The 10,067-nt window shown below is 39.5% G+C and overlaps 1 long non-coding RNA gene across 1 annotated transcript in view; it reads left to right on the forward strand.

Annotated features, from left to right (window-relative positions):
* Positions 1 to 9,094, forward strand: part of LOC132391290 (uncharacterized) — a 131,259-nt gene extending 122,165 nt beyond the window's left edge. The window contains exons 3-4 of the long non-coding RNA XR_009511158.1: positions 3,175 to 3,273; positions 9,000 to 9,094. This is a non-coding gene — a long non-coding RNA (uncharacterized LOC132391290). The remainder of the gene's footprint in view (positions 1 to 3,174; positions 3,274 to 8,999) is intronic.
* Positions 9,095 to 10,067: the final 973 nt, after the last annotated feature.

A 10,067-nucleotide genomic window follows, 5' to 3' on the forward strand; every position in this document is an offset into this window, starting at 1 on the left:
CCACCTATCAAAACTAGTGCAAATTTAAGTTAAAATATAGCTGTTTATAAATGCTTAAATGATAATAATAATAAAAGAGAATAAACCATATCATCCATTCTCCATCACAGAGTCCCTTATAATTGTATTGACAGCATGAAGAATGTGTTCCATAATTGTAGGTACATTGAAAATGGATTGGTACCAGTCCTTCAGAAATTCCAGCATCGCTTCACTGCAATTGGACACATAATGTGAGAATTCTCCTTCTACAATAGCAGTCAAGCTTCAATCAATAGAAATTTCTAACAGGATTATTATTATTAAAAGGTTAAGATTTAACTCAATTCTTTTGCTGTACTGTGAGATCAATATTTAGGTCTCTATTTCTTACTAATGAAATGTGGTAGGTACTTTTCGTTTGACTGCGGAAGGAAAAAAATTGGATCGGCTGCCATTACAGGAAGAGTACGGTCCAAACCTGTGTTGGCTCCAAGGGCAGAGCTGCAAATCATTTGCCGGGCAGCTGAGACCTTTTACATTGATCCCACCACTCAATTTAAAACTTTGTTATAATCCTGTACAAGGATATAGATTTCTTTTGGCATGGGACTGCGTCTAGCTAGTGTTGGAGGAGTAAAGAGATTTCTGAATTTGTACCTTCTTGTTGGGGTGCTTTATTGCCAGCTTTCTTGTAGTTTTCTTGGTGCACTGCTTTTGCAGGATCTGATGCAATTGCTTCTGATTTCTACTTGAGCTGATGATCATTTTTCAATGAGGGGTCAGGAGTGGGAAGGTGCTTTACCTTCATACTTCAAGACTTCCAGTTCACCTCTACCTGGAGTAGTTCATCAAGGTTTTTTTTTACTCCTAGTATTCCTCTATGCAGAAAGGAGGTACAAATGTATTAATTAAATATTCATTAATACTGGCTTTCAGTTGTATGAATCAGAATTGGGTTTAATATCATGACATTTGTTTTGTGGCAGCAGTACACTACATAAAATAAACTCTAAATTACAATAAGAAATATATATAATAAAATATAAACTACATGAGTAATGCGAAATAGAGAGCTAAGACGGTGAGGCAGTGTTCATGGGTTCATTGCCCATTCAGAAATCTGATGGTGGAGGGGAAAAAGCTGTTTCTAAAACATTGAGAGTGTGCCTTCGGGCTCCTGTACCTCCCCTGCACCCCCCCCCGATGGTAGTAAAGTGATGGGGGGGGGGTCCTTAATGATGGATGCCGTCTTTCTGAGGAACCACCTTTTGAAAACTATATTTCAAAGAAGTAAATTTGCAGCAAAAATTCCTTGATACTGTATCTTGTAACTTTGATGTATCTTTGTAGTCAAGCAGTTTACTCAGAAGCTCTTATTAAGCTATTATAAGCAAAAGATGAACCAATGGAAGAACTCAGTGGGTCGAGCAGCACGAGTGGCAGGACACTGGATCTTTGTTGAGATCGTAGAGGGAAGACAGGCAATGTACAAGTGAGAGGGAGTTGGGAGACAGGGGCCAGTCGGAGGAAGGTGAAACCTGACGATGGCCAGAAGGGTGAGCAAAGGAGTGGAGAGCTAAGTTGGAGGTTGGTAGCTGATTGGTTGAAACACAAGAAGAAAAAACAAAATTTAGAGAGATAGATGTGGATAGGAGAGGGGTGTGGAAGAGGGAAAACAGAGCCTGATAAGTGATAAATGGAACAGGACAAGGGAAAGATGATGGGAATTTTAATCGAGGGGATGAGTCCATATAATGGGGGGGTGGGGGTGTAGTGATAGCAAAGTTGGACAAAGGGAGAGAGATCCCGGACAGGGGAAGTGAGTTACCTGAAACTAGAAAATTCAATTATATCAAATTGAATACCCACTCTCTGTGTTCCTCTCCCACTGCCACTAGTCCATCCAGGATCTCTCTCCCTTTGTTCACCTTTTCTATCATCCTACCTCCCCCCCCCCCAACTTCTTTACCCTGACTTATCAACCACCCCCATGTGGTTCCATCTGCCCTCCACCCACATGTCAATCCACCTGGCTTCCTCCCTTGCTTCACCTTTCCTATTCCCTTCCCCTCTTGGTTCTACCATCAGGCTTTCCCTCTTCCTAAGCTCTTCTTGTTTCCCAGCATCTGCAATCTTTTTTGTGTCATCGTCAGTCCTTGTCTGGTTCCTTCCATCTGCCTAATATAGGCTTTCTTCTTACGTTTTCCATATATCACCTACCAGCCTCTTTCTCAACACACTCCCTCTTCCCCTGGCAAGCTTCAACTGCCCATCATCTTCCCCCCAGTTGGTTGCACCTACACCCACCACCACCCTCTCACTCCTGCGTTCTGGCCTCCTTCCCTCCTCAGACGACCCGAAACATTGACTCCACACATCATGCTTGATCCATTAGTTCTTCCAGTATACTTCTGCTCCAGATTCTAGCATCTCCAGCCTCTGGTGTCATCATTATAAACTATTACTTTATGCTGTTGCTTTTTGTCCACCTGATTGTAACTTGGGAATATACTTTTTATGAAGCGGTAATGATAGGATGGGGAAGGGGCTGTTTCCATCACCACTCAATCCAACATTATTGTTGTGGCCTGCAGTCATTCATGGGATCAAACTTAATGGCAAAATTACATTTCAATAAAGAGTCATTGATATCACTAATGTCGTGGAGTAGCCCAAAGTATTAATAGGTTAATTAATTTCACTTCAAACCTTTCCCAACCCAGTATTTTCCCTGTTGAATTAATGTATTTTACTTGTACTTTTAATGGGCATTTTTTTTTACTCCATAGAAAGTTATGTTTAAGTTATAATGGAATTCTCATAGTTTCTTTTTTTTCTGAGCTGGTAAACATGACTAAGAACTATGCAGAGAACTATAACACGATGCAATGTGTGTAATTGGTAATGCTTATGTAATGTGACTGGTGAATTAATCACTTAGAAAGCTGAAAATAACCAAGTATAAGAAATTAAGGTCCTTAATCAAAAAGGACTATTACAAGCACCAGAGGAACAGAAAAAAAAATACAGCACCTAATAAAAATGTGACAAACTTTCTAATGGTATTCTGGAACTCTCAAATTTTCAATTCATGTGAATTTAGATTTTTTTCCCTGATGCCACCATGAAAAATGTTTATATTCTATATATTTGTACTTGTACTTCTTCCGAACTTTGTTATGTCTCTTCCAGATCTGCTATTTTTGGAATGTTGTAGCAGTGTCGTGTCAGTATTGGGATGATTGCTGAATTACTGCAGCTTTAGAAATATTACGCTCCAGAACGTACAAGGTAAGCTGTAACTTTGATAGAATCTCGAAGTTTAATTTGCTTTTTCTTTGCAAGAGATGGGAGGTATAAATCTCTGCGGATTTTTTTTCCTTGGGATGGCTTCTTCTTTTGGTGGATAACAAATTAATATCCCATATATTTTCCAATTTATCTATGTCAGATCTGCTTTGGGTGAGCTCATTTAATACATACCTTTTAAACAACTGAAAGTAAACTAGCCAACCATGTTACCCCAGCAGTAAAGGCTTCTAAATTATCATTTAATTGGTAAATGTTACAAATGTTTCAATTACCCCTGCTGGAGACTGAAAACACTTTCTGCAATTGGGGAATGCAAATGCAGAAAGGTCTGCTCGCTTCTGCTCAAGGTCACGAATCATAGTGTTATTGGCATCAAACTGATCCCGGTTCTGACACAATGAGAATAATGCAGGCATGGCCCTAGGCATGGGCTTTGGGCAGTGGACTTGAGTTGCTGCCACTGTGCATGAGTGAAGGAGTTAAGAACTTACTCCTTTGCACTCTGCAACCCTCCGACTAACCTTGGATTTTTCATTGCTGTGATATTTAGCCAGCCACAGGTGGCCTGCTGGATCTTTCATCACCTTGGTGCCAGGCAGATGCTCATCATGAACATGTTGGTCTTTCCAGATTCCTGACAGCAGGTTATCTGCCACAGGCAAAGCCGTGGTCCAGGAATCACCGATGCCCTGACCTTGAATCTCTCTGCATCGTCATGGGTTACCTTTTCCAGGTCTGACCTGACCACACCTCATCAAGAGCAGGAAGCCATTGGCACTGTTCTTGCTCACTACCTTTCTTGCAGTTTGTTTTATTGTTGATCTTGTGGTCCATTGCAGTCATTAAACTCACCTTGGAGAATGACTAAAAGGAGATGAAGGCAGTTCAAATGCATTGTTGCTCCATGGCAGGCCAGAGTGAGCAGGAGCCTTCCCCTCCAACCCACCAAACAGATCTCAAGATAATTAGAGTCCTATAGCCAGGAAATTTTTTGAGTTGCCACTGTCTTCCCATGCCTTCTGATTCCATATTGCCAGACCCCTGAATATCGGATTCATTCCTCCCACACAAAGTAGTTCACTTCGATTCACTTCAAACAGCATATACAACAATATTTGTCTAAACCCATTGAATATGGCAGAATGGCAATGCAGCAGTTAGTGTGACGCTGTTACTGTTCAGGGTGTCGGAGTTCAGGGTTCAACTCCAGCGCTGTCTTTGAGGAGTTATACATAACCGCGAGATTTCCTTTGTGTGCTCTGATTTCCTCCGAAAGTCCAAAGACAGACTGGTTAGTAGATTAGTTGCTCATTGTATATTGTCCTGTGGTTAGGCTAGTGTTAAATGGGTGGGTTGCTGGAGGGAGGAGGGTGTGGCATGGCTCATTGGGCCAGTAGGGTCAGTTCTGTGCTGATGTGCAGTATTTTATTTAAGCTTGGTTCTCATTGCTTTGAGCACCAGAAAATCAAGCTGGCTGAGTGTCAGGCTAAAGCTTATTTACACAAAGAATGTTCTGTCATTAAACCCAGCGGAGTAAATGAAACATCTATAATTCAGAATTTTGTGTATGAAAATCACAGATTAGCAGAATGGGTCCAACATGCCCATTCAAACCAGCTCTGTGAAAGAGAAATATGATCCCATTTTCCTCATTCTTGGGCAGATTGATATTCTGACTTACTTATCCAATACTATGATTGAATCTCTCTCTCTTAGTATTCCAATCAGTGCAAGCAAAAAAAAACCTGTCATTTTTGTCTGTGAACTCTACCTCTTGACCAATCCACCATTTTCTGTCTGTCTGCCCTTTGTATCTTTCTCATGATTTAAGTACCATTTGCATTTTAGGTTACCTCGCTTGCAACCTCTTCTCTTCTAAGGACAGCAATGTTTTTTTTCCTGTTCTGTCCATATTGATTCCATCAATCGGGAATCATTTTCACAAATCTCTTCCAGACGCTTTCTATACATCTTTTCTAAAGTGTGCTGGCCAAAACTGGACAATTGACCAAATTTCCGATTGAATGGTGTTTTATGCCATTTTGTCACAATTTTTTTTTGCTCCTGCACTTTCTGCCCATATGTATAAAGCCCAGGATCTCAAGTTTTGTTCCTGATCTTTTTGACCTGTGCTGCCAATTTCCATGAACAATGCAAATACATTTCAAGATCTCTCTATTTGGTTCTCCTTTCAGTAATGTGCTCTTTATCTTATGTTTCCCACTTTTCCTTCTTCCCAACAAATACTTCACTTTTCTCAGCATTAAATTTCACCTGTCACCTATATATTATTCCACCTTTCTCTCTGTACCTTGGTGATGTCTGCTCACATCCTCCTCTTCGTTTGTTCATCTCCATGCTCTGTGTCATCTACAAATGCTGCTGCAGTTTTAACTTGAAACACTGACAACTTCTTCTCTCCCCACCCCCCACCCCACCACCATGTCTGCTGCTCAAGCCACCCTTCTCCTAGAGCAGATCTCTTGTTGCTGGGATTGTCAGCCTGGAGCCAATTTTGGGGCCTTGGCCTTTGAATACCCTTCTTCTCAGGTGACTGAAGGCTAGTTGGCACATCGATTTTGGTTGAACTTCATTGCTGATATCTACTTTTCACGTCGGTGGTCTGTAGATTCATAAAGAATGGTTCATACTTACTTAATCTTGCTGAAGATTTGAGTGCTGCATGGTGATGTTGTGTGTTGGAAGAGGAGACTACGAGCTGATTTGTGAAAGGCCCATCCTTTTGAATGCTTCACTAAAGGAGTCACAATACCCTTAGAGCTTGGTGTCTAAACACAGGTAGACACAAGTATTGTCTGCCTGTATAGTTTGGTGCCCGAGGCTGTGGTTATCTTATCTCTGCAGTGGAATCAACAAAGACTCCATTCCAATTTGCTTTGCTCCTCTAGCTTTTGGAACTCACCTAACAGGACCACCACGTAAGTGTCCATTGCAAATAGATTTGAGTGTGGGCATGGCAGTGGAGCACACTCAAAGACACTTGTGATGTCCGTCTCAGAATCCAGGTATTCTGCAGCAGAAGTGGGAGCAAGATGTTAAGTGGCCCTGCAAATTGTGCTGCTTCATTGAGTATAGTGCTCTGGAAACTGACAATGAGCAACAATGCAACATAATTTCTCACATCAAATCTCAGAATGGAAGTCACATTAAGAATGACACTGACCTCTCTGTGCTCTGACCAATGAACAGGGGCTGTGCTTAGATACCTTTGGCTATCAGAGGTGCTAGTCACCTGGACGAGCTCGTACAATCACAATCTACCGTGGAAAATGTTGAGTTCGGAGCAGAAACTTGACAGCTAGGCTTGATTGGCATTTAATTTGAGATGCAAAGTATCCAAGAGCAGCTCTTTGATGGGTATGAATTAGATGTTATCCCGTGTCTCCTCATTAGCCAAAGTTAAGGCATCTAGAGGCAACTGCAAGTTCGTTACCTATGAGCTTCTTTGTTGTACTGTTGTGACAAAGAATAATCAATTTTTTTTAGGGACTAAATGACACCGATGTCCAATGCTTACCTAGCATACAACCTGGCATGGAAAAACTTTAACCTTTAGCCTTTGGTGTGGGCCTCAAACTGTTCAGCTTTTTTCAAAAGCTCCTTAAATCACCAGGAAAATTGCCATCTTTTTGTCTATGAACCTCTATTTCAATAAGATAAAACCTATGAAGTCTAGTTTCAATGTTTCTAATTCATAAAATAAAAAAACATTTTTTATCTTATGAGATTAGTAATAAAGGTAAGCTTTCATACTAATTTTTTTATTACATAAAAAGCTAAATGTTAAACAATTCTCATTAACTCCTCAAATTAGTTTCTATATCAGATTTCCTCACCATCTTCAGAAATTCCTCTGTTGTTCATATCTGAGCAATGTTGGGAGCCAGGTTTTATTTTCTGGTTGGACTGAGTGTTCATTCATCCTTCAGGCATTATACATAATTTTTATTTCATTCACGTGTATCTGTTTTCACAGATATGTCATGCTTTATTTTAGGTTGGTACTGAAAATGGTTTCTCAGTTCTTTAAGCCAATATGTATTCATATTAGCAGAACTCTCCAATCCATCCTTACATTCACATATGTGGTCAGTGGAAATCAGTATCTTAAGAAATAGATTGTAAATCATGGAAAGAATATAGTCTAAAGTCTTGTCCATCAAATCTACCCTGAATACTATATTCATTAAGCTTTTTCTGGATAGATTTAAAGCCCATTTGCTATCAACCAGCTAAATAAATAGCTTTTGCAAGCTAGAGGGTTGTACTAGCCGAGGAATATTGATTACTCATGAAGTAATTCAGAGTACGGTCGAGGGTGGAAGTGAAATGATTGAACACAGCATATTAAATATATTCACATCGTGATATCAAAGTGCATATGAAATTTTGGGAGTTACTCATTATTAAACAAGTGTGTTTTATCTAGAACCACTGGACCCAGGAGATTACTATTTTCCTTATCGTAGCAAGGGAAATCAAAATGACTGTGTATAGGGAATTAACTAGAAGGCCTGGGAGACAAATGACTCTGATTGCATTGCAGCACATGTACAGAACACAATGTACAAAAGAGCCTGAGTTCTATAATATATCCCTTCCACGTGGATAATTACTTTGGCTAGGTGAGGAGAGGTGAGGATCAGGACAGTCATTATAATTCTGCAAAGCACATTGACTCATTTCAGCAACTCAGCATAAGTGAGAGAAGCCTTGAGTCTACTTCTTACCTACTTTAAATCTAATTTACTCAGCAACTACAACATGCCTCCTCAGGGGTTTCCAGTCTTCCCCATTGGAGTCATTAGTGTTTGCAATAGAATAATGGATTAGAAATAAATGGCTGTGGAATTCAATATGCACTTTCTGCAATAAGTCGCCTTTGACGTAAGCAAGAAAGGAGCATGGTGCCCAAGGTAGTAAATAGCTATTTAGAAAGTATTTAATGATATCCGCCAAGTAATCCAGTAATGTTATATTGGACTAAATGCTGCCTTAAAGCATTTTTAATTTCCTGTAACATCCTCAATTAACCTACTTCTTTTGTGTCATCCTTTTTCACCATTTGAAGTTATTAATTCAGGGTAGGTCACAGGTCTTCAGATGATTGTATCTCTTGTTTTAAGCAGTCGTTTTTATTTTTTTTGTTTTTGACTTAAGTGTCGCTGTGTTAATATTTTAGATTATCACAGCAAAACTCAGCTCTGACCCTACTTATATTAATATTAATGAAATGTCAACAAAATTATCCACTTACATTGACAGTGGAACTTTAATGCATAACCTGACTTGGGTGCAAAAATGAATATAGAGAAAGCATCTGCAATCCCAGGATATGTAATCTAAACAGTGTATTTTTAAGATATGTAACACAAACGAGGTTTGTATCTTATATCGATCATTATTCTTTTTTTGTAATTTGCAGATAACAGTGGTTAGGTAGTCCATTAATGCTGATGTGATTCAGAGACTAAGTAACCCACATGGGACAAGGATAAGGCCCCTTAGCAACTGATCTCTGATCTTATATATAAAAAATTGGGTACTTCTATTAAACGAAAATTATATTCTTTGATTAGTATAAATAACTTTTTGCCAATAGCTGTAGCTGATGAGCAGTTGTACATAAATTCAATCGATTGTGAAAATCAGACTGGAAATATTTTCTGATTCTCCTTCCACAGGTGTTCCGACTTGATGAATATTTCCAAAACTTACTGTTTAGCCCCAGAAGATACTACACTATAAATGAACACGTACATACACATTATTTGCAGCATGTATATTTGCCAAATAAAGGCTATTTTTAAATTTTTGTAGACATTTCTTTGATGTGCAATGTAGGTTCTTAAAAAAAAGAAAGAGAATTCTAAAAATGTTTAATCACCATGCAAACAATGGTGATATGCTAAACTAATTTATGGGTTAATCTTACTGCATTTTATTTTGGAGAGGACTCAAATAAAGAAAAAGCATGATAGCAGACATAAATTGAGCCAATAAGAGTCACACCACATGGCCTTGATTTCTGACTTAATTTGTTGCTTGGCCATCTTAACGGTATTAAACGCACCTGCCAAATGCAAGCTTTTGTTGCTCTGAGGAGCTCAGTAGTAAATATAATACGATAGCAATATAATTATCAATATTCCTGGACTTACCAATATCAGTATTGATTTTCAGTCACTAGGTCTGCCTGTCAATCTCAATGTGGAGTCAATTTCTGTTTTTAATGGATGGGCTGTTGTCTTTAAAGTGTCTTCAACTTCCCTCATATTGACTGGCACCTCCTGACTGCAAGGGGGATAGATGGGGCTGAATTTATCAGGTGTGTTCAAGAAGATTCCTGACACAGTATGTGGACTGGCCGATGAGAGGAGAGGCTATACTGGATCTAGTTCTGGGTAATGAACCTGGTCAGGTGACAGACCTCTTGGTGGGGGAGCATTTTGGTGAGAGTGACCACAACTCCCTTATGGAAAAATTGGCTATGGAAAAGAATAAAAACAGACAAAATGGGAAAGTGCTTAACTGGGGAAGGGCTAACTATGAAGGGATGAAGCAGGAACTAGCGAGAGTCAATGGAAACAGATGTTCAAGGGTTAAAGCACAGAAGTAATGTGGAGGAAATTTAGGGACCACTTGTGCTGGGTTCAGGATAGTTTGTCCCACTGAGACAAGGATAAGATGGTAGGAAAAGGGAACCATGGCTGACGAAACATGTGAGGCAACTCGTCAAGAGGAAGAAGGAA

This window comes from Hypanus sabinus, chromosome 3 (assembly GCF_030144855.1).
Source record: "Hypanus sabinus isolate sHypSab1 chromosome 3, sHypSab1.hap1, whole genome shotgun sequence".
Classification (NCBI taxonomy): domain Eukaryota; kingdom Metazoa; phylum Chordata; class Chondrichthyes; order Myliobatiformes; family Dasyatidae; genus Hypanus; species Hypanus sabinus.